At 44.3% G+C, this 25,448-nt stretch overlaps 1 protein-coding gene and 1 non-coding gene across 2 annotated transcripts in view; both read right to left on the reverse strand.

Moving 5' to 3' along the window:
• ATP10A (ATPase phospholipid transporting 10A (putative)) overlaps positions 1-25,448 on the reverse strand; it is a 188,279-nt gene that overhangs the window by 132,405 nt on the left and 30,426 nt on the right.
• On the reverse strand, positions 14,803-14,909 carry LOC137754581 (U6 spliceosomal RNA). The gene has a single exon (XR_011071893.1). It is a non-coding gene; the product is annotated as a U6 spliceosomal RNA (small nuclear RNA).

The following is a 25,448-nucleotide window of genomic DNA, read 5'->3' on the forward strand; positions in this document are numbered from 1 at the left end:
ACAGGATGCCGACCACGGGCACTGTCATGGTGATTACCAGGGAGAGAGCTGGCTAGAAGGAAACAGCGTGAGCTCAGACGGAAGCAACGAGGGAGGGAATGCCGAGGAGGGGAAGCCGGCGGGGGTGGCTGGGCAGGCAGGCGGGGCAAAGAGTGGGGGCTGGGAGCCCAGGATGAAGATGTGCCCAAGGTCTCGTGGTGCCTGCTCACCACCACGGGCAGGAGTCCAGGGGCCACACTTTCCACTGCCAAGTGATCATATCTGGACAAACAGTCATGGAATGTGTGCTCACAGTCACTGTATTTTTATTTCCTTTTGCGGGGCCTCAACCTTCAGTGGCACAAACCTGAATACGGCACACCTGTTACGATCAAAGGTCACTTTTCCAAACACTCCTGGCCCTTCTTCCTCCCCCTCCAGACCTGTTTTCCACTCAAGCACATTTCCTGCCTGGCTAAGGGAGAGTTCAGTCTCTTGAAAGACGGGGAAATGTTTTCCAGGAGTGGGCCACCTGCACAAGGTTCACGAATGCTTAACAGCTTGGGACAAGGCTTTCAGCCAACGCCAGCTGGAGGCTGACACCAAATCCCCGTCAGCACCCACACATCAGCATCATCTTAATAATCAGAGCAACAGAACAATAGGTACGCAACCCCGCTAAGTGCAGCCCTCACATGGAGCAGGCAGCACGCAGAGTGCTTACACACAGTCCTCACACTACATTCTCACTTACGGATGGACAGACTGACCTGTCCAAAGTCACACCCAGAAAGGGGCACAGCGAGGACCAAATCTGTCTGACTCCGGGGCCCATGAAGCCCTGGGGGAGGTCTGGTTTTGAAAGTATTATACATTTTACATTTAATCTGTGGTTTGTAATTAAAGCAAGAGCTGAGATTTTGTTTTCTTAACTTAGAAAGACGGTGTGATTGTTCAGAACAGTTAAGTGAATGGGGTACCTGTATGGGCAGCGCTGAATGTAGAATCATAGAGAAAATAAGACCGCGTGGTTAGCAACATTCCATACAATGTCTCTGACGTGGAACAACTATCCCTGTAAAGAGAGAGCTCTTTCCAAACATCAAATTGCTTCAGGTCTACCTGTCAGTTTATCACATCTTCTGTTGGTAAAACATCCCCTGGATAAGAAAGGCAAGCTCCAACTAAAGTCGTGCTTCATTTACTAAACAGAAAAAAAGTTGGCCAGAAATATCGGGATGCATGCAGGTGAATGCATGTTCTTTCCTCCAAATGGTTCAAGATCGAGGTAGGGTCAAACGTAAAGTATCTAGAAAGATCCACAGAACACATTTTTAAGAAAAAGAGAAGCCCAGAGAACTCACGAAACACGCAAACCAACTAGACTCAGGCCTCCCAAGCATGGCCCGAGTGAAGTACTCCTTTGGCCCTCGAAGGGGAGAGCTGCTCAACACTTTTTAAAGCTTTTTTAAGCAAACAGAACAAATGAGAAAACAGGATGCAGTGAGGCAAGCCCTAAATGGGAGTGTGGCAGCAAGAGATCCAAGAATCTCGTGGAATAATCATCGTGCCAAGGCCTGATGCCTTAGGGATGAGAAAACCCTTCATGGATCCATTATTCAGATCGTGGACAAACGAAGGAGTGTGTGGGGATGAAGAGAGAGAGAGACAAAGATGGACAATTTTCACAGCACTTTAAAAAGACCCATCAAGACTCTGAAACTACTCCAAATTTAATATACACTCATTATGAGACACGCCTGGGACCTGGGACCCTTTGCTGCAGTGCTGCAATGCTTGCACCTGGACAAACCTCTCCTCTAGCTACAAAATACAAAGAAACTATAACGAACTAAAAATAACTGCATGCATGTACAGTTGGGGCAAATTCTGGACAACAAGATACAAAGAGACCAAAAAACCCAACTGCCACTTCTGAAGAGCCAGGAACAAAAACGGGGTGGAGAGCAAAAAGCAGGGTACTGCACATGCCCCCTGCACACAACACCACCAAAGGGGTGGGCAAACCACCTAAGCCACCGCTCCGGCCCGAACCCTGGAAACACCCCTACCTTCACCCAATATAAGGAACCAGCTCACACCCCCTCAGGGAGGGAGCAAGCAAGCGATCCTGTTGTTTGTTTTCGCTCCCCCCTGCTGCAGCAGGGGCCCCAATAAAGCCTTGCCTGAATTTCTTGTCTGGCCTCTGATCAATTTCTATTGATTAGGGAGGCCAAGAACCCTGGTCCGCAGCAATTACACAACAGGCAGAGAAGGGAAAAGTCCAGAATGAGAGAGATAATGGCTTTAAAGCAGGGTTTCTCAGTCTCAGCACCACTGACATTTGGGGCCAGATCGTTCTTTTTGCAGAGGGCTATCTGCACTGTGGGACTTGGGCAGCACCAAGCCCCCACCCAAGAGGGGCAGCAGCCCCTCCCCACAAATCCTACCAGCCAAGTTCCTCCTGGGGGCAAAGTCGCTCCAGGTGGAGGACCACCACTTCATAGCACCCAGGATGGACATTCAGGAAGGTGGGTTATTAAGTAAACCTTTACAGAACCAACATATTTTAAAAATTATGTGGGTGAGAACTCAGCACTAAAACAGAAATGGCAAAATCTGCAGCAGACACCCGACCCAAATCTGTTGCATAACGTCCAGAATGTGTCTCCTTTCCACCCTAAACTGAAACAGCTGCTCCTTCGGTGAGACATGCTAATGGATTCGGAATCTCATACTAAACATCAGAGGATGCTGGCGGTACTCACCCTGGATTACGGGGCCTCTGTCTTCTTTAGAATGAAGATTGGATGCTGACTTTCCCAGCCCCCACTGGACTATGCTGGGACCACACAATTATTCACTGCAATGCCACAATGCATACCCAGAAGAAAGGAATTTTCCCCAGGAGCTGTACTAGCTTGTGACAGCAAAATGACACCTAAAAGAACATGACTAATTAGAAACCTCTTGGTGAGTTATAAAACTTTTGTTTTTGGACAAATCATTTCTACAGCAATCTTTTCTGAGTTTCATGGGACAGTCTCAAAATAGCTCACCAGACATCAGGATGTGGGATCAGACTCTATCCCAATAATAATACTGCCCATTTGTAAAGCATGTAAACCACTTCGGGGGCACTTTTAGAGTTTTCAAGGTAATTTCTTCTACATTCACTGGTTGGTATGACATTCTCATGAAACAGGCAGGATGACTCACATTTTTCAGGCAATGCCTTAAAGCTGGGAGGGGTCTGGTGTTTTTAACAATTTTTCCTAAGAGGCTGCAACAATACACACTTCTCCATTGGTACCTAAGAGTACCCGCCGCCCTGTTTCTGCAAACAGTAAGTGCTTCTTTCTTTTCTCTCCTTGCCACCTGATAGGCAGACAGGACACCTTACCTTTTTGCTGCTCCTGTCTGACTCCCAGGCCATTTAACCTGTTCTTCTGGGAATAAACTGCCTATTTTCCCACCGTTTTTCCTATCGTATTGTTTGCTTCCTTCTTGACAACTTAATTTGTGAGAGCTTTTATATTAAAAATATTAATCTTTTTTATTTTACCTTGAAAATATTTTTCTCTAAAGAATTATGTTTTTTAATGTTTGCTTATAGTATATTTTTGTCATATAACAGTTTTAAATTTTTATATAGTTAAATATGTGTGAGTTTTCTAGGCCTGGCTAAGAAAGTCCCCTGTGCCCCTAGACTGGACGTTTACTTTTTTGTTTTTTGTTGGGGAGTGCAGCATTCTTTTCTTCTTTAGTATTCAAGTGTTCAAATGAACTGATATTCATTTTTATATAGTACAACCTGAGGGTCCAAGGCTGTTTCCTCCAGACAGCCAATTGTATAAACACTGTTTATTAAATAATCCTTTTCCCAAGGAACTTAAGCACCCACTCTAAAATTCTCACATATAATATCATGTATTTGGGGTTTATCATATCTTTCTCCATGTCCACACTCTGACACTGGGATCCACTGCACAGTGTGCTGGATCAGCCCCACCACTGGGAGCCCACAACCCCGGGTGGAGGCAGCCCCATGGCAGGGCCCCGGCTGGCACTCTGGGTGACACTGGGTGCTTCCTGCTGCCACCTCTGCACCCCTGCGAGTCACAGTCAACTTCATGCTGCAGCCCTGGTTCCACTAACTGTACGAAAAGTCCCTCCTGTTTGATCTTCTTAAAAATGTCTTGGCTATATTGGGGCATTATAAACTCTAAGGCCATTTTATTCAATTCCAAGAGAACCTTGCAGGCAGAACCACACAGCACACATGCACCCTCTTCTTGGAGAACTCACTCTCCCACCCACAGCCACAGGAAGCCTCCTGCTGGCTTACATCCTTCAAAGAGATACTGCAGTTATCTTCATGCAGGCTTTGAGCCCTTCTTGTTCAATTCACTCCTCTGGGTGCTCACTGCTCCCTGAGTTACTGTGAGTCATTCTTTATGGTCCCAAGCCTTCCTCAGCAGCTGTTTCTCTGGGCATGAGTTCCCTCTGCTCAAACCATTTTCCTTTCCCTGGCGGCCAGGCCCCTTTGAAGGAATGTTACTATTCTTGGTTAGCATGTTTGGGCTCTGCTCTGCTTTCTAAAATGATGGCAGGTGCCCGCCTTGCGGAAAGTGAAGCGGCCCCCAAGAGAGCAGGGAGCATGAAGTTCACCCAGGCTCCTGCTGGCAGCCTCTCCCAGCCTCAGGGGCAAATGAAAAGCACCCTGGAGGCCACAGCGTCAGGTCACCCTTGCATGCACCAACGGCCACCTTCCCCACTGAAGGCCCACAGCCCTCTGCAGGCCCAGGCTTTCTCCAAGACACTCTCCTTTGTGGCACCCACCCCAGTGCTGTTCTCCGAGTGCCTGTGGCCTATGCAGGAGCCTGAGCCAGTGCTCTGCACGGACCCAGATGGACCAAGGTCGGTCCAGATGCACAGAGACCTGTGGCCACTGCTCCAGTATGCAGGTTGGAGAGGAGAAAGGTTCAGGCCCCCATTTCCCCAGAGCCCCCTGCTTCCTCTGAATCTGAATTTTGAAAGTGATAAGACTTCATTGATGACAAGGTCCCTCCCTCTCATTTGACATTCTGAGGGGACTAAGGGCCAGAGAAGTAGACAGATTTTTCCCACTCGGTGGGGGTGATGGTCTGCTCCCACTGCACTGCCGGGAGTCTTCCCGAGGCTCATTGAAAAGCACTGACCTTTGGGTCACTCTCTGACTAATACCATGCTGGGTTCCCCCCGGCCAAGCAGAATAAGGAATCACGCAAGCAACCTAGTCTCTATATAAAGTTCTCTAAAAAAATCACTGCAATAACATTTCTCCATAATTGATTTATTGCAAACGTCCCTCAGTCATGACAAGCACAGTGAACGGCCTCAAACAAGCCCTGTCCTCAGAAGATTCAGCCCCTGGAACGGAAGGGATGTTAAAATATGGATCAAACTATGCTCTGGCAACATGATTTCTTTTGAAGCAGTTTGTGTGGGGACGTAAGACACCTCTGGAATTCACAGCTTGGGAGTCCAATCCCAATTTTCTCCAGTAAAGCAGTAACAGCAACAGTACCTCAGGAAATTGATTTCACCCAATAATTTTCTGAGAACGATCAACAATGCTGGAATTCAGAATTGACTTAATCCCCTCTTTGGGTAAAGACATGGTGAGTTTGGCCATGCTGCTGATGGTCCCCTTCTCCTTGTGCCACGGCTGCCAGACCCCACAGGCCACCGCAGAGTCACCGTCACCAGTCATGTTTGCAGTGCCCTGTGAGGGGGTGCCACTCCCACTTTAAGGAGGAAGATGCTGAGGACCAGAGGGGGTTAAACCTATGCCCTGACTCACGGCTGGAAGAGAGGAGAGTTGCTCCAAAAACACGCATAGAAGGAAGGCCTGAAACTAAAGTAACCCATGCTTTCCAATTTTAGATTATTGGGGGCAAAAATGCTAAGAAATGGGAATTGCTAAATTATAGATGTTCTCGCCTATCTTTATTTAGAAAAAAAAATTTCTTTTTCTTCTTGGGGGAATCAAGCAGGTTACAGTAAGTTACATTCAAAGAATCTTTTGTCGCTACACAAATGTGCAAAGTTAAGAAGCACACCCCTTCGGAGGAACTGAATCAGCCAGGGGTTCCCACCATCCCAGCACCAAATCGCCGTCATACTGCTGAGCCCACCTCATGAGGCCTGGGTACCATAGACGTTACTGTCACACAGGCCCCACTGCGGGAAGGCCTGCCGACTGGTCACCTCTGGCCCAATTCTAAACCCGTAACAATGACGACTTTGGGATTTCAACATAGCTTCTTGAGATGGGGGAGATACAGACCCTTCCCTCAATCCACTTCAGTGATTTGGGGTTGAAAGGGCTTGTAAATAGGAACAAAAATTTTTTTAACGTTTTTGGATTTCTGCTTATGCCTCTAACAATCTAAATACCATTGAATTTGATTCCTGATTTTGGTTTTAGCAATATGTTATTATCTTTACCACTATTAATAGTAATACTTATTTTCCCAAAGACTGCCAGGTAGGTACCAGCACTAAAATTACTGCCTGGAAATATTTCTTGAGACATTTTATTCCTTAACGGAAGTAGTGTGTCATGAAATCCGCTGGGAAAAATTTGACCTGTGAAAAGGGTTTGTTTTGCAGCCAAAGCACAGGCGCTGAGTGTCACAGTCTCTTTCACCCACACAGCCACGGCTCTGTCATGACCCTGTGCGCACACACAGCCAGGGCCAGCACATGGGGGTTCCCACAGCAGGGTGCTGGCCAGGGAGCCTTTGTTCCTGCACAAGCTGAGTCTGGCCGACATCAGAGAGCACTCACCCTTCTTCAGACCACTCCGGTTCTTTCCACTGGGGATGTGCCCCTGTGGCGAGGCAGGCATCCTGGGCATGGCTGCAGCCACACGTGACCTGGACAGGTGTCCTCTGCCTGGAACTTGCCTGCTGCCCCCTGGGATGGGCCAACTGGGCCTCAGGACAATGCCCCCTGTGTGGAAATGGCAGCAGCAGTAATTCAAACTCGCCTTGGAAAGGCCTCTCACTCCTTCAGTGGCTCTTGAAACTTTAGTAACTCGGAAATGTTATCTTTCAGAAAAGAATTCACAAAACACACACCTGTGTATATTAGGCTCCTCAGTGGCACAAGGAATCCCCCTGCTGCCAGGAAAGCTGGGACAGGCACCCCCAGGCCCAGGAGACACCTCTGAGCAGGTCACTGTCATGAAGAGGGGCCGACCCGCCGCCCACGTCTGTGGACATCCCGCAGCAAGGCCAAGGGCACAAGGAGGGCAGCACAGAACAACAAGAAGATTCCAATCAGCAAGAGAAAAAAGGCTTTATTACTTCCTGCAGTATGTGATTCCAGTCTGGTGAGACAGCTTCCAGGTCTCCTGGGCCACAGGGGCTGGATGACAAACACCTAACAAGAGAACAGTCTCCAGATCATGGTGACAAAACCCGATTCAGCTGCTCTGGCTACCACCCGCGCTGGACACGCCCATAAACGGCTTTCATCTGGACCCCCCAACAATGCAAACTGAGTCTAGTGTAGCGTAGAAGGTGTGTCAGGCAGCCCACTCTGGAACATTCAGGAGGCTTCCTACCCATCCTAATAAAATTCACTTTATTTCAAATACCAATACATGGTTAACTATTTTAACATCTATTTCTCACCTTATTTAATTTTTTATTTTTCAGTTTTATTTTATTCCTAGTATTTCAACAACAGCAGAGCCTATGTGCTTTTACAGAAATAAAGTCCACACATTTAATCTAACGCCAGTATTTGAATAACTTTAGTGACAGCACTATCCTCATGCTGTCCCCCTTACGGAGGAGAGTTCAGGGCGTCATTCTGGGTGAAAGGAAAATGTATCTCCTCTTAGGTAACTAACTTGAACAAAAGAAAACTCTTGGGAGTGACAGCCTCCCCTCAGCTGGGGAAGGCAGTCCAGTGTGTGCCATGACCCCAGGGGGACAGAGATGCTTTGGGGAACCGGCCACATGTACTGCCCTCACACTGTCCTACACACTGGGATTTGAGGCCCCTCAGCCAGCAGCTCCCCAGACCCTGGGTTCTACCCCAGGGTCAGCACTTCCGAGCTGTGCTGCCAGGCGTGTGTCTGAGCCTGTGTCCCCATCTGCAGAGTGGGGATAACAGTGACAATGCTTGTACCATGGGGGTAGGGAACGGGTGAAGAGATGAGCTTGGCTGTGTACTCAGGGTTGCTGTGACGGGGTCTTGGGTGAGTCTCTGGGGGAAGGTGCCACTACGGAGCTTCGGAATGCTGACTCGTACTCACCTCCCAGGCAGCCAACACCTCTCACCCTTAGTTCCCCATTCATCAGGCCTCAATGTGCTCATTTTGAAAATGGTTCAACCTGGCATAGAACAGCTTGCTTTTAAGGAAATCACACCTTTCCGCTCTATAAAGCACCTTGCCCCACCCCTTCTGCACCTACTGCTCACCAGGCTACTGTCCTTTTGCACCACCAAGTGGGAGGGGCACCTCGGGCCCCCATGGGGACCCCTCCTTACTAATCTCTGAACCCGACATGCCTGACAGAGCAGAGGCCACGTGGCAGTATATCTCCGTTACTGGCCAGCAGTACCACTTGCCTTGGGCCAAAGGCTGAGAATCTCCCTGTGTTCCAAAGGGAAGGATCTCATGCACAGTTTTTATACCAACACAGGGAACACGTGCTCCACATGATGGGGGGGCACGTGGTCGACTCAGGCTAGTACCACACACAAAGCCATCTTTGTTCACCAGGGAGACTTTAAAAATTATTTTCCTGTTTCAAGTCAGTAAAATGTTGCTTTTGGGCCAAGACTTACTTGGGAACTCTCCAACTGGACGCTTGTCTTCTGAGAACAGAACAGAAATTGGGCAAAGTGCACCACGGAGACGTTGCATATGCCTGTCTCTGCAGTACAGACCATGTTGTTTCAACATCGCAACACGGAGCTGGGCTTTCCTCCTTGAAAACTGAAACCACCAGGCTGGGAAATATGGAGGCAGCTTCTCTCAGACCCACAGGCCTCCCTCACTGAAGCTGGGGCCACGTGGATGCACTGAATCAGAGCCTGGGACTATGGACCAGTTCCCTCTGGCAGCAGTAACAGATTACCACAAGCGAAGTGGCTTGAAGCCACACAAATGTATCATGTTATAGTCCTGGAGGTCAGAATCCCAACATTGGCCTCACTGAGCTAAAATCGAGGTGTCGGCAGGGTCGCATCCCTTTCTGGGGGCTCCAGGGGCAAACCCGTCTCCTTGCCTTTTCCAGTTTCCAAGGCCACCCCCCTCCTCCACCTGCAAGGCCAACGTGGCGTCAGGCCTCTCTCACTGAGCTCCATCTCTCTGGCTCTCTCCTGATTTTTTTCTTCCACCTTAGGATCCCTGGGATTATAATGGGCCCACCCAGAAAAGCCAAGATAATCTCTTTATCTTAAGGTCATCTGATGAGCCACCTTAACTGTGCTTTGCCATGAAAATATTCACAGGTTCTGAGGATTAGGAGGTGGACGTCTTTGGGGGACCATTATGCTGCCTAAAACAAATCATGAGCAGAAGTCAGGTAAAAGTGCATTTTATATGTGAGGAGGGTGTGGCCAATATTCAGTGGGATGTGTCCTGAAGTCAGCTCCCACCTGGTGCCCTCATGGCCAAGGGACCCTTGTGAGGGGGGACGATTCCTGAAACAAGGCAAGGCCCGACCACAGGGACACATCCCCCTCTGACCCTGGACACAGCAGCCTAGGGTCTGAGACAATGGTTCATGGGAAGGTGGTCAAGTTGTGACTCTGTGGCCTCTGCTGGGCCCCCACTTACCATCCCTCAGGCACATCTGCCATGCAGTCCCCTAGGACCCCTGGATTACTCGTGACCCGCTGGGCACCTTCTTCCTTTCATTCACTCACTCATTCATTCATCCAGTGTCTGTTGGTTCTGCTGGGCTACGTGCTAAGGGACGAGGCACGACGGGGAGCAAGAGGGCCTGTGACGCCCTCATGCCCTCTGGGCATCTGCAAGTTTCCTCTCTGCTTCTCAGACACAAGGACTGCATCACTAGAGCAACTCGCCCACCGTGTAGAGTTCTTTAAAGAGAGTGACGGAACCTACACAAGCAGCCCGAGCTGCTCTGCCTTAGTTAGTCCGTGGGAACCAGGGTTTAGCCACGATGCAGCTGCCGTTCTAACCCCTGGCGGGCAAAGTCCAGTCCCCATTCCCAAGGGCCCTTGTCACTAGCACTTGTTCCATAAGGATGTGACCCTCAGGTTCCGAAGTGCTGCCATCCTGCTTGTAAGGCCAAGATAGCCCACAGTGGACACACCAGCAGCACCTGCTAAACCTAACAGTGAATTCGGAAAGCCCAAGAATGAACCTCACTCAGTCTGGACCAAGCTGGGCAATTCCCAAATCTCCATAGGCCTTGGCTTCTGCGAGCGTAGACTAGGAGCCACAGATCTGCCAGACGTGGGCTTGAGTACGCCTTAGTACCACCCACACTGCTGCTCTGTCTGCACACTGCCCTGCCACAAGATGTGTGCGAGTGGGAGGCGTGTGTGTGTGGTGTATGCACGTGAGTGTGTGCGGTGTGTCTGTAGGTATGGGGGTTGCACACACGTACACATGGATGGGTACACACAGATATACACATCAAGGACAACTGACACGCGTGGAAGTCAAGTAGAAACAGCCTGAGATCTACAAAGATAGAGGTGTTCAATCAGCCTCTGGCATCCACTTTGTGTGTGCCTGGATAAGCCACCTAACTACTAGGAACGTGAACGTTAAGTCATCTTGTCTGGAGAACGTGGCTAATGACACAGACGAGTCACCTCTCAGAACTGTCCTTGGGAATCAAACCAATTTTTTCCAGCACGCACTTTTGAATATTAAATATATAGAGTCAAATAAATGTTTGTTAAACAGCTGAATGAATAATGTATGTGGTATTTCCTTTAGAAGTATAAAATATTATAAAAATATCAGGAATTTTAAGTATTGGCTCTTTAGATTTGCTCAAATTGTAATACATCCTGGGTTTGGAAAACAGAAAGGTGGGAATGGAGGAAAAGTAAAAACCCTCTTTCGAAATCTTATAAGGCACATGCAGCAGGTGTGGCAAGCTAATGGTGATGCGGGAGAAGGTTCTGAGAGAACCAGCCTCCACATCTACACACAGGCCCACAGGACCCTGCTGGATACCCGCTCAGCGATGCTTCTCCAGCTAGTTTAGAACGACTGGTTGAGTCCCTAGGAGCCACAGTGCATGTGGAATCCACCAGGCCCAGCACACACTGGCCTCAGGGCCTCCGCTTCACCACCTTGAGTTCCTCTTGCTGTACAAGGGTCCAGATCCAGGAAAAGAGATGTTGCCTCATTAAGAAACAGAAAGTCTTTTATCATAATCAATGTTTCAATAGTAGCATTCACCAAAAAGTGGGCCCACCCCCTGCATCACACTTAATACATATTTTTGTGCTATGTTTGAGTTCGAACAGCTGGCTATTTACAGATTTTGACTGGGAAAATATCGCATGAACATATAAGAAAGTTCCAGATAAAAGTCCAAGTCTTGTAGCTCAACACCCGTGGGTTGTGTCCACTCTAGCACCTCCTGGGCCCACAGGTTGGAGGCTTATGTGTCCCTTCTAGGGGCAGAACACAAGGAAATTCTAAATCCGTGGGTTAAAAAAGTAAGGCTGGACTATTTTCCTTCCCAAAACTCACCTAGCTCTAGGAATTGGCAAACATTTCATAATTTGCTTCATGAAAACAAGTGCCTACCTTTACTAAAAAGAAAAAAAGAAAACGTGAAATTCCCATAATTCCCAAACAGAGTCTGGAGGAAAAGGCATTTCAGAATCAAAGATGAAAAGCACATCTTCTAGTTATTTCGAATAGTCTTCCCAAGACATTTACATTAATTCTTAGAAAAGCCCCTTATACTGCTTTGAGAAGAAGCAACTTCAAACTGCTAAATATAATTATCTTCTAATTAATACAGAAGAAACAACCGCCCTGACACACCTTCTGCTCTCCCTCCACCATGAATGCTCCCTGACCCCAAACCAGGAGAAATGAAGGGCAGGCACGTGTTTTCTCCAGTGCATCTACATGGCCCAGTTCTGACCACAGCCTACCCTTCAAGGCACCCATGTCTCCATCACACAGACTGCCTCCACCTCAGCTGGGAGCTCAGCTTTTCAGGAGCAACAAAAGATGGGCAAAGGAGAAGTGCTCAGGACTTTCAGAGAACGGCCACCTTGCGTGTGAGACCAGGAAAACACCCTTCACTCATTTCTTCATGCAGTGGAATCTTCACATATTTCAAGAATCAGCCCGAATGCCATCTTCTCTCCTCCACTGAGCACCTGTGAATGTTCAAGGGGACCAGATGCCCAGGCTCTGAGCACCTGCACCAGGGAGGGTGGGCAGGCAGCCTGCCCGCGGGCCTCCTCACTCACTCCACCAGGCCACACGCACAGGGTGCGCACTGGCCTTCAGGCCGCCCATCCCCTCACCCTGCCCATAGCCCGGCCTCCCAGAGGTCAAGCTGGTTTTGCTGGCTGAATGGATGAATACTTTGAGATTCTTGCAATGGTCAAACATTCCTTGTGGGGTGATGGTTTTAAATGAAGTCCTAATTAACCAAATATTTTAAAGAGAAAAACACTTTCGTTGGTGCCAGTTGGGACTCTGAAATGACGTCCTCACAAATTTTCTAACTATAGTGGAAGTGAAGGTAAAAAGTTCGACTGAATGATTTCTTTGAGGAAGACCACAGTAGAACATACCAGTAAGAAAAAAAGCAGCAAGCAATCACCATTTAAGTAATATTGAAAGTTAAATGTGTCCTATTTACTTTCACAAGTGCCAAATATATCAGCAGGCTGAGAGCACACAGCCCCCGATTTAACTGTTGGTTCCCATGCTGTACTACACAACAAGGCCCTTCATTTCACAGTATGAAAATAACACCACCATGAGTCACCACTGGGTAGCAAGGTTACTTCCCAGTTCTAGGGTTTGTTCTCACTGTTGCATTTGCTTTCTTCAAGGTCTCACTATGGCCTTACTGTGCTAGGGGTATTTTGGATGAAGGAGCTAGGCATAAATTAACGGTTAAATGAGCAAAAACGGATGACAGGTTTCCCCCACTATCCAAAAGCAGAGTGTTTCTGTGAGACCTTTCCTGACCTGAAATGGCATAAGTGAAGAAGCAATTACCTTATGACACATCTGTCAAGGGATGCGCAAAAATAAATCTAGATAAAGCACAGATGCTCACACAGTTCAAAGCTACTTGATGCAGAGATGCTGAGTGTGGATCCTGGAGAAGGAGCTTGGTGGTGTCACTCTTTGAGGTGTGCATTGCCTCTATTACCGCTCGCTGCAAAACAAACGCTATTTTTGATTTTTGCCTTTTTTCATAAAAGCAAAAATCCTCTTTGGATTTCTTTTGGTTAGCAAAAGTGAACGCAAAAAAATAAATAAATAAAAGTAAAAACAAAGTGGCATAAACCGAACTTTCGAAAAGTGGGGGATACCTGTACTTCAGCACAACTTATCGATCAACTCTCATCAAAACACTCTCCCGTTTGTCTCCTGTTTCCCAGGTGAGAAAGCAGTTTGTATAAGGAACTAGTGATTCACAACTCATGTATTTTTATGCCAGTATTTTCCCCCATCAGGTGACCAGCCTGGATCTATGATATTTTTATGCCAAATGCTGTCTATTCTTTGGGGGAACTTAGAAGAAGTTTCTTGGAGAAGGTGGAGTTTTGCTTTAGGATTAAAGGCTGGGGGGATTCACACGCGCTAACATCAGCACAGGCTTTCCTGGGTTTGAGGAAGATAGACACAGTTGGGAGGATGTGATGTGCTCACTGACTGGCCGTGAAATGGGGGTATGCAGAGACGCCACAAGTGGGCAATAAGGTCCTTACAGGAGGCGGCCCACATGGTGGGGAGGGGAGACATGATGGCTGCATGGGAGGATCCCTGCTTGTGTTCTCTGAAGCCTGAGCCCTGAGGAAACTTCCAGCACTGGGACAGTCTGCACTCTAAGTAAGAGCACCCTGGGCGGCCCCAGATGGGAGGGTGGAAGGTGGGGAGGGGGGACCACCCCCCGAAAGAACCCAGCTGAGTGTGGGATGGTGGGGGCCGCATGTCACAGGGGAGGAGTCCCCAAGAGATGGGATACAGAAGGGAGCCTGTAAGGCCCGTACCTCCCACAAAGAGTCTAGTGGGAACAGGGTGGGAGTGGCGAGCCACGAACTGAGGGCACCAGGGACAATTACTGACGGCAGAGTGATGGAGGACACACATTTCACTTTGACTTTCTCAAAATTACGGTGTTTCTTTTAAAACTAAAGACGAGAAAAATCAAATGAGCAACCAACCTTAAGAACTCCATCCACTTCACCACAAACTTGCTGTGAGCTAACATTAACAAAGGGCTCATTTATATAAGGATGGCTTTTTTTTTTTTTTTTTGGTAAAGTCTATCTTCAAGGTAACATGTAATTAAATTTCTGCTTTCAGAAATTTTTATTTGTGCTCATATTCCTTTCCTTCTTGGGAAAACCTCAAACTCACTACATAGATGCACCATGTGCCTGAGAACAGTGCTCATCACCCTGGATACGCTGAGAGGCGGGAAGATGTTTCCATGACCACAGTTCATCTTTGGTCTAGCAGCACATGGTAATTTTTTTTTTTAACATCTTTATTGGAGTATAATTGCTTTACAATGGTGTGTTAGTTTCTGCTTTATAACAAAGTGAATCGGTTATACAAAACATATGGAACGCTTCACGAATTTGCGTGTCATCCTTGCACAGTGGCCATGCTAATCTTCTCTGTATCGTTCCAATTTTAGTATATGTGCTGCCGAAGCGAGCACAGCACACGGTAATTTAAGCATGAGGACTTGTTGCTAAAAATCCTGAAGTAGAAACGAGAAGGGGATGGAAGATACTTTGCCCCCTTTCCCATAGCAAACTGCGTGGTTAGACCCCGGCTGGCGGCCGACACAGAAGTGGTCTGCCTTGGGGTCACCCACGCTGCAGACTATATGCACTTCAGGTAGATCTAGGACATGTATGGTAAACCGCTTGACATAAGAAATTAATTACAAGAATTTTTTTCCCAAAAATGACAACGTGCATTTTAGAATCTAGTTTTCAAAGTCAGGGTCTTCAACTAGAGATGAAGGCTTGATGGCAGTTTCCCCATCACTGAATGTTAACTCCCTGTGATCCATGTAAGTGTTACAGAGTGGGGGGTGAGAAATGAGGAGGCCAGAGCAGGAAAACTATCCCCGAACTCCTCATCTCCTGCAAACCTTCTAATAAGACCTGCTACCGAAAGCCCAAGGGCCTGGTTCAAGTTTCCTTAACTTTCCCGTCTGTGGTTACCTGATAGTACAGCAGCGGGGTTGCCAGGAGACGGAGTGCAGGGATGAAGGCGGGGATGAATTACCAAATGGACGATTTGAGCCTGATGTGTCTACACTGCTTAGAATTCAAAGCTGCTGGTAGGCAGTTCAAGAGCAAGCCAATCCTCTCACCTGCATATTTTAGGGTTCCTTTAAATCTGAAGATGTTCTGGGAAATACACATCTATACTTGTTTGTTTTCAAAGTGTAACAATGCCCACAGAGCTCTGGGCACACAGACTGTTTTGCAACTTAAATATATACGATGAAACTATGATTCTATGTCCACAGGGCTTTACCTCCTACCTGCCTACAACAAACAATGTTTGTACCACAGTCTGAAAACAGAGCACACAGTCCTGGCCAGGACTTACGAGACGAGGTCTCCCGGGTCTGATGGAAAAGGCTTCCATAGAAAGTACCACTACTGGGATCCAGGGGGTGACCACTGGGTGGCCAGAAATTCATCTGCAAAGCCAGGGAGGTGAGGCATGCAAAGACACACCATAATTATGCCTAGAAGCCAAGTGTAGCACAGCCTTCCCTTTAACCACAGCCTGACAGAAGCAGAGAAGTAACTGCCCTGATCTGGAGTCAGCACAAGTCTCCTAGCCATGACAACAGTGTGTGTTTAAATGAGGTGGAGGACATGTGTTATCCAGCAGGGGTCACAGGTGACCTGACACCACCTTAGCAGAAATTTCTCTTCACTTCACTAATTACAACCCATTAACAGCCTTAAGCCACCAGACAATGGGGTCCAGTGAGCATAGGTCCCAGAGGGGTCAGTGTGGGTGGAACACAGGAGGCAGGGAAGGCCAGCATCAGGGACACCGCAGGAGCCCAGAAGGGAGCTGCCGGGATGTCCCAGGCAGACGTGGACCACTCGGGCTCTTGCAGGCTCTCTACAGATACAGAGCTGGGTGATTAAGAGGAAGAAGGCCAGAGGCAAACTTTGCTGACTGGCCAGTTCCTGGCCACAGAGAGAGTGAAGCATCCCACCAAGACATACAGCAGAGGTGGGAAAAGAAAAGAGAGGAAAAAACTAAGAGAAACAGGAGATGAAGACAGAGAGGGAAGAGAGAGGAGAGAGACAAAACGATCAGGGCAGGGCCTGATCGTTTACAAGAAAAAAAATTTACAAGAAAAAAATTAAAAAGCACTAGTGAGATTGTGGGGAGGAAAAGCTTCAGGGACCCAGAAACATCACAAGCGTCAGGGACACAGGGACAGTGTACATGGGTCATCGGACACACGGGGACCGACATCACACCTAATCCAGCTGTACCACAGCTCACTCCCCCAGTCACTGTGTGTCTCCCCAGGCCCAGCCCCACTGCTCTCCACTCTGTGAGGCCGGGGAAACTGAGGTATGGGCTGGAAGATGCCAGCCGGCAGAGCGCACGGCATCATGCAGGACCTGGAGCGATGGCGATGCTTGCTCAGTGCCTGGTCCATGTTTCTCCCCACACAGCTCCTCTGAAGTGGACACAGTTGATCAGGAGACACAGCGAACATTTACAGGAGCAAAGATGACAGCTGTAGTGCCTGCCTGGCCCGCTAAGAAACTGATGCCTAGGAGTTAGTTGTTTTTTTGTTTGTTTGTCATTTAAACAGTTTCCTTAGTTTCTGACTATCCTCTGATAAAGAGCACGGTATCAATCACACTTTAAAAATAAGTCAGGAAACAGGAACCTCACTCAGATTCTTACCATGTTAAAGAACACTTCTGTAGTTTGGATATCATGCCCTGTGCTGAGTACAAAGCTCGATTTGTTTCTGCTTTGTAATGTAGAGTGTTATGTTCTACCACTGCTACACAATCACTTTGAGGAAACATTACTATAAAAATAAATAAGTTTCTTTTTTCATTCAAAGCGAGGGAAAATAACAAGGACGCCCTAAGCACACCCACAAACCTTTTCCAAGAACACTTGTATTTGTCCCTGGGCTGGCAAGAATGTTTTGCTGATGATATCAAAGTCCTTTAATTTATCTACGATCAATCAGACTTAAACATTGAGGAAAAAATATTCATTCTGTTCCACTTTAAATTAAAACAAGCTATTTTTGGGGTACTAGGCTGTCTTTATTTTTCTTTGAACACAGGGGAATACGCTACTCTGAGACCTGGCTGTGAAAGGGCAGCAAAACGCACTATTAATCTCTGAGTTGGAGTTTTAGAAAAGACAAAGTATAATTCCATTTTCAAAAATGATTGCCAACTTCCACTGCTGACCAAGTGGAATATACAGGATTTATTCTCCACTTTGAAACAAGTAAGAAGCTGGGACAAAATATATTTTTAAAAAATGGTTTTCAGGACTTCCCTGGTGGTGCAGTGGTTAAGAATCCACCTGCCAATGCAGCAGACATGGGTTCAAGCCTGGTCTGGGAAGATCCCACATGCCACAGAGCAACTAAGCCCGTGCGCCACAACTACTGAAGTCCACGTGCCTAGAGCCCCTGCTCCGCAACAAGAGAAGCCACCACAATGAGAAGCCCGCCACTGCAACGAAGAGTAGCCCCTCTCACCACAACTAGAGAAAGCCTACGCACAGCAACAAAGACCCAGTGCAGGCAAAAATAAATAAGTAAATAAATCTTTTTAAAAAAGTGGTTTTCAGACACTGGACAGCAGGAAGCTGTGAGAGGGGAGCAACAGAGGTGAGCCCCACACTTGCCCTTCTTTATTATCTGAAGGGTCTCAGGCTGCAGACAGGATGGGGAACCAGGCAGAGCCCTCGGTCTCCCCAGGCCGGTGGGGGACAGAGCTGAGGATCCAGGGAGACCAAGGCCGCTGCAGTTTGCGGGGCAGGGTGCCAAAAAGGGAGAGCTGCCCGGAGTGGCCAGCTGCTCTGGAGACCAACGGAGGGTCCCCTGAGGAAACAACCCAAGGCCAGGGAAAGAACCACCTGAAAAAAAGCAAAGGAAAGATCTCTGAATTTCCCAGTGGTCCAGGAATAGTCCTTGCTGTCACCAGCTAGGGTAGAAAGTTTCTTAGTTCAAAGTGTACAGAAGTGTCCAACAGCTTATAAAGTAAAATTCATAACACCTGGCCTGGTGATAAAAAACCACAGGCATGCAAAGAAGAAGAAAAATAATCAAGAAAATAAAAATCAAGCAATACAAACAGATGCAGAAATGACACAGATGACAGAATGAGTAGGGCACTAACATAGTTGTGACAACTGTAATCTGTGTGTTCAAGAAACTAGAGAAAAGATGAAATTGTTAAGTAGACATTTGGAAGAGATTTAAAAAATAAAGACCCAAATCAAACTTCTAGAGTTGAAAACTACAAAGTCTGAGATGAAAAACCCACTGGATGAGATTAACGGCAGATTAGACACCTTAAAAGAAAAAAATTAATTAACTTGAAGACACAGAAATAGAAACTATCCAATATGAAAAATAGATTTATAAAAAAGATGGGAGCGTATAAAAAGAGCATCAGTAAGCTCTGGGACAACTTCTAGTAGGCTAGTACATCTGAAATAGAGTTGGGGGGTGGGTGGGGGAGCAGAGAAAAATGGATGAAGAAATAATGACCAAAAATTTTCCAAATTTGATGAAAACTATAAATCACAGATTCAAAAAACGCAATAAATCCCAAGCACAAGAACAAGAAGAAAACGACACCCCAGGCAAATCATATTCAAACTGCTTAAAAATCAATGACAGAGAGAATCATAAAAATAGAGAAAAAATATATTACGTACAGAGAAGCAAAGACAAGAATGATAAACTTGTCATTGGAAACACCGAATCAAAAAAGACAGTGAAGCAACACCTTCAAAGTGTTGAAAGAAAAAATTGTCCACCTATAATTCTACACCCAGTGAAAATATATTTTGAAAACAAAACAGAAATAAAGACTTCTTCAGACCTAGAAAAATGGAAAGAATTCATCCCAGGTAGACCTGTACTCTGGGAAAGGAAATGGAAACCCTTCGGGCAGAAGGAACGTCACACCAGGTGGAAATCTGCTTGCACAGAAGTGATGACAGGCACCAGAAACGATGCCCATCACCCGGTGTCAGCAGTGACGTCTGCAGATCAACGCCTTTGGGTCTGCAGTCCAAATCCTCACTTGCCCTTTTCCTCAGGACCACCCATGCCAACCCGGGCCTCATTTTCCTGCGATTTTTTTTAAGTTGCTCTGGAAAATACATGTTTCCTTGTGATCCCTGAGGTTTCCACGTCTTCAAGCTGGGCAGAAGGGAGTCTGTTACTTCGAAAGATAAATGAATAAGCCTTCTTAAATTTCAATTAGACCACTTTGGATTTCCCTTGGAACTATTTCTGGTTTGGGAACTTATTTTGTGTACAAAAAGAGGAAATTCTTTTGCATTTCCATTTTTGGGGACAGACAGAAGATAAAGGCAGAGCCAGCCATATTAACCTGGTATTGTGAAGTTTGTCAGAGTCTGGGACCAATGTTTAAAAATTAATAGGAAAATGCACAAATATCTGCACTATTTGTGTAAGGTGTATACCTCCCAAACACAAAATGTCCATTTGGCTTGTGAAGAATATGTAAGAAGGTTCTCTCAAGAAGCTAGAACATCCTTTCAAGATAAAAAGATATTACAGTCAAATTTTTTGCTGTTTGCTAAAATCAATTTGATTAAATTGAACTCTCTCCACCCCCTCACCCTCTACCAAGTTGACATCAAGCCACTGAGCACTCAGAAGTTAAATTCCATAAAACACAAGCAGCTGTGCTCCATCAAAACAAAACCAAAAATTGACACAACTAACTATTCACTTAACCCAATTAGTTGAGGTTATTGATCAGTTGAGATTATCAATACTCAAAATGATTAACGTAACTTCATATTCTAAACCAGGAGAAATCTGTGTGGCATTCTAGGGAGGGGACCCAGGGAGGTGACAGGAGAACCAGAAAGCTGCAGCCACAGATCAGCTACTTGCACATTTAGGCCTGTGTTCTCATTTCATAACGGCATTGATTTCTCGTTGCATAAAGGAGGGATTGTGGCTCTGCAACCATCTCAAGGTTCTACTTTGGACACTTCTAAAATAGTATCTACAGAGTCAATGGGGGGCCTGTTCCATGGGAGTGTGAAGGTCTCAAACCAGTGGTCCACAGTAACCTCTGCCTTCAGAGTTCAAAAAAAGAGACTTATAAAAAGACATTTATAAAAATCTTGATGTCCACTTTGTTGTGAAACTCAGTCAGCACTGCAACTGCACAGGAACAAGGGGCATGCCTTGGGGCCGGGCTGGCCTCTGCAGCACAGTATCGTCCATCATGGGGTCTGGGTGCCTGCACAGCCTGACACCTCCGGGGGGACACACCCTTTTCCCAGACTCTCCCCTCAGCCCCTCCCAACAGCTCCTCTCACTCCCAGGAGTGGCCAGGCAGGAAGAAGATGGAAAACTTAAATGCACCAACTTTGTTATCTATTAGCAGATGGTCTTAACATTGCAGACGGCAAAGAAGCTTAGAGCTCACCTCTTCCAACTCTCACCAGACACACCAGGTCACCTCTCCTCACACCAGTTCACCTCTCCTGGTTATTACAGGACACGGGCTAAAACCAAACTCAGGAATGAATTCTGCAAACATCCTTTATTAAGCTTATTGTAATGATTAGATGTTCCACACATGTGAAAAGTGGCTTTTTTCCAAGAAAATGATATTACGTTGGAAATGTTAAAAACAAAAGACTGGTTTTATTTATTAGCCATTTTCGAGGAAATGTTAACTTTACCAAGGAACTAGCTTCCCTCCTTAGGCTGATACGTTTTGCTTTACACAGGCTATTATTACCTTTGTGTTTTAAATTGATGGGTCAATTCAGTTCCAACTCTTGCAAATGAAAGGAAATTTTGCCTTTCCAATTCTAGGCTGATAATCTGAGGGTTACTCTGACAATTGTGTCTTATGGAAGGAATTTTAAGGAGGAAAATTACGTAAATCTTTTTTAAACCAGAAATTTCCATCATAGGGGATCTAGAATGCCTATAGTAAATAACTTACAAAGACTTAAAATATTTCTAAAAGTGAGATATACCTGTTCCTTTATTATCAATAATAGTTAACATTTATAATTTAAAATGTTTGAAGTTGGTGAACAGAACTTGCAGAGCAATAAAACTTACGATGAATAAAATGACTGACCTTTTGTTGCTTTTCTGGTTTTGCTTTTAAAACAAAAGTGGAAAAATATGAAAAACCAAGTCAACTCAAAAATTTTCCTTTCTGTGCCTAAAGAATATAATTGGTTTTATGTAAGGCAAAAATCCAGATTTCTGTTAATGATGGGCACAGTAAAAATAAATGAAATACAGAATTTTCTTAAAAAATACAAGTTTTTTAAGAGTATACATTGGTTTGATATTTTCAAAAATATTGCCATGCTTTTAATATCTCTTTAAAAGGTAACCGTCAACCATGCCACAGATTTGGTTACATCTCTCCCTAACCTGCTACATCAAATACTATGCTACACAGTTCTGAGATAATATGACATTACGAAAAAATTTTAAGTGAGAAAAACTGATTTTTTTGTCTTATCTGTATGAATTTTTGAGGTGTGACCTATCTGCAAAGTGAAAAGATCTAAGATCTCCACATTTAGAGAATTATTCTCATTAGGAGTAGAAAAGCCTACTATAAGAATGGGTGTGAGAATTTCTGTTATAGCTTACTCTGGGCTACAAAAGGTGTGGGTCCCACCCTAGAATTTGATCATCTGTAGGAAAAAAATTCTGCTCGAATTTTACAATCTACTAGTCTTTGTAATCTATTTATAGTGCAATTCTCCCTCTCTCTTTTAACAAACAATGCAGTCCATAACCCACTAGAAGGTAAACCCTTATTTAAATAGGTCAGTTTAATAGATCAATTTCCAACTTTGATAGCATGAAGACTATGAAAATACTATTCATTTTGGGAAATGAAAGTTCACATAACATACTTAATCTTACAAAAGTGTCTAAAAATGATTTATAAAATCATTTACTTCATAAGAACAACAACTGCCCAAATGCACACACACTACCAGCTCTTTCTTTTCTCCAAACTCTCTAGTCCACCCAGATCATAGCTGGAAGGACACTGGTCACCTCCATGGTTCAACTATCAGTTCACCTCTTCATAGATGGAAATCCAGGTGGGTGCACATTATTTGACCTTCCCAGGGTCAGAGTCCTTATCTCTACAATGGGAACAAGACCAAATAGGGCTCTTTAGAAGAAGGGTGCTAAAGAATTTGAAAGGTTATTTTTCGTAATTAAATGTAGAATGCTACGATGATGATAAAGTTCTACTTGTACATTCCTTTAGATGGAATATCTAATGTATTCATTTTTGGTTTTCACTATAAATTAGTTTTAATATTCTAGTAAACTGATTTTTCATTGAATTTGCTTGAAACAACTGGAAGATTAATTTACAAACAAAAAAGCCACCTAAAAAAGCATAATTAACCTATACCATTATTTATTTGATCTTAGGTTCCATTAAAATGAACCTTAGGGATAATTTTACATTGCTAATTTATTTTTATGCAAACAATATATAAAAATAAAAGTATTTGTTCATTATGGGATACATTTAAAGCAAATTGAAACCAAAAGAAATTTTAATGTGGGAAAATATATTATAGGACAAATATCAATATATGAGAAAATAATTTTTTAGACAGTAAATTAATATTAAACAAATATTTTTAAACAAAAGACACTAAAGGAATAGATCATACTATAGTGGTAAATATAAATACATATAGATGAATATAAGTATGATAGAACTATCATGATATGATCAAAATCAAAAACTTCAATGAAAGAGCCACATGCAATTGAACAGCATACTTCTACATCTGTAATCACTAGCTCAAAAATCTGGGGGAGGAAGCTTGTCCAAGGAAGGCAGACCATTCACAATAGCACAAAAATTACAAATGTAAAGAAATAAATTTAAAAATTACAGTGCAGAATCTTTATGAAGGAAACGGCAGTGCTTTCTGAACAACTTAAAAGGAAAACCTGGCTAATATGAGGACCACCATGGCCTTAAATGGAAACACGCTACACCATATTGATGTTGATTCTCCTTCTATCAGAGTAAGCCCAATCAAAACTCCACAGGGACGTTTTTTTGGTGACATTTTTTCAACCCATTTATATTGGCTTGAAAATATTTCTAATATTTACATGGAAAAATAAATGGGTGAAAATACCTAAGAAAACAATTTAAGTGGAGTGATTTTTCATCACCACATGTTAAAATGCTTATAAATGTGCAAAGGAATATGCAGGGTAAGACTGGTGGTCTGGAGTAAAAAAATGAAAAAAATGAATACAATGAAAGTAGGATTTTAAATTGGTGAGAAAAAATTCAATAAATTCTTCTTGGAAAATTTATTATTTGAAGGGAAAAACATACTTTCTACCCTCACAAAATACACTATAAAATGTTTGAGAGAAATTAAAACAAAATCATAAGGAAAACAAAAATGAATGTAAGTGACTATTTGTACGTTAGTTCAAGGTTTGGAAGAAATTTGTAAGTTAAAAGGTATAAAAATCTAAAGATTGATTGATATGACTATATGAAAGTTTTCAACTTTTATGTGTCAAAAAACACTCAACAAAACTGAAAGTAATGATTCAGTGGGAAAAATACCTGCAAAATATATACTAGATAAAAATTAGTATACATGATGGTATATGTTTATATATCTTATAAATTTAATGAAAAGTAAACAATTAGGTTTTTAAACTGGGGAAAAACAGGTGATTTTAAAAGAAACATAAAGCCAGTAACACTAAGGAAATAATGTACAATCTTACCATCAAAGAGACACAAATTAAAAATAAGAAGGTGCCATTTTTGCCTGCCTTTAGGCAAAGACTAAAAATAAGCTGGGGGCCAATGTCAGTGAGGGTGGGGGGGTCTCTGAAACTGGCCCCCAGCTTATTTTTGACACTCTGACAATTGGGGCATCTATATTGGAAAGGCTTTTTCCTTCAGATTTCAGGAGGCCTGTAGGAATACATCCAGCAAAAACAACAAGATCACACAAGGATCGTATAGGAATGCATAACCCGTTCAAAAATTCATGAACAATGAAGTAAATGGTAACAATCATTAGAGCAGAAGCTTTGTAGTCTTTAAAAATCATATTTTTGCAGAAGATTTCATGATACATAAAACATAACAAGGCAACAAACACGGAATACAAAACTATAAGCACATGAGGACGGTAAAAGTCTCTGAGTGACAGGAAAGGTTGCACATGATTGGTATTTACTTCTTTCTGAATTACTATATGTTCCAAATGATCTATAGTAAACATGTATACATTTTAGAAACATAATATTTATGTATGTATGCATTAAATAGGTATTATTATGTACTTATGTATTCATTTGCTATTTATTTAAGTATGTACATATTTGTAAATAATATACATTGTGTGGTGCTAAGCTGTCACCCAGTACTTCTAAAAATACTAATGATTAATGATAAAATTAATGATATGTCATAATCTATGTTTGTTTCAGTATTACATGAAAATTTAGCCTGGCTATGTAACTTTTGGACTTTATTATCTGACCCACGCTTTGTCCTCCTACCCCTGCTGACCAGGGACATCACAAGGACCCAATGTGCCTTTATGTATCTCACAACAAGGCTAGGAGGTAGGTAATATTCCCATTTTACAGAGAAATACAGGCTTCAAGCATCATGCCGAAATTCACATAACTAGCATCTAAGCACAGCTGGAGCCAAAACACAGGTCTGTCTCACTCCATAAGCATACTAAGTCTTGTTCTCTCTCTCTCTCAGAACCTACAGCTTAGAAAATAATGTCAATAGGGAAAATTATCTTACATATAACAATTTCCCGTCACCTTTTATACCTTATACAAAGCAGTGTATTGCCAATTCATAGCTGAATCAATGTTTGAATGTTTAACTGTGGTAAACAGTACAGCCAAACTGAATTGCTAATTCCAACCGAA

Source organism: Eschrichtius robustus, chromosome 1, assembly GCF_028021215.1.
Source record: "Eschrichtius robustus isolate mEscRob2 chromosome 1, mEscRob2.pri, whole genome shotgun sequence".
In the NCBI taxonomy this organism is placed as follows: Eukaryota; Metazoa; Chordata; class Mammalia; order Artiodactyla; family Eschrichtiidae; genus Eschrichtius; species Eschrichtius robustus.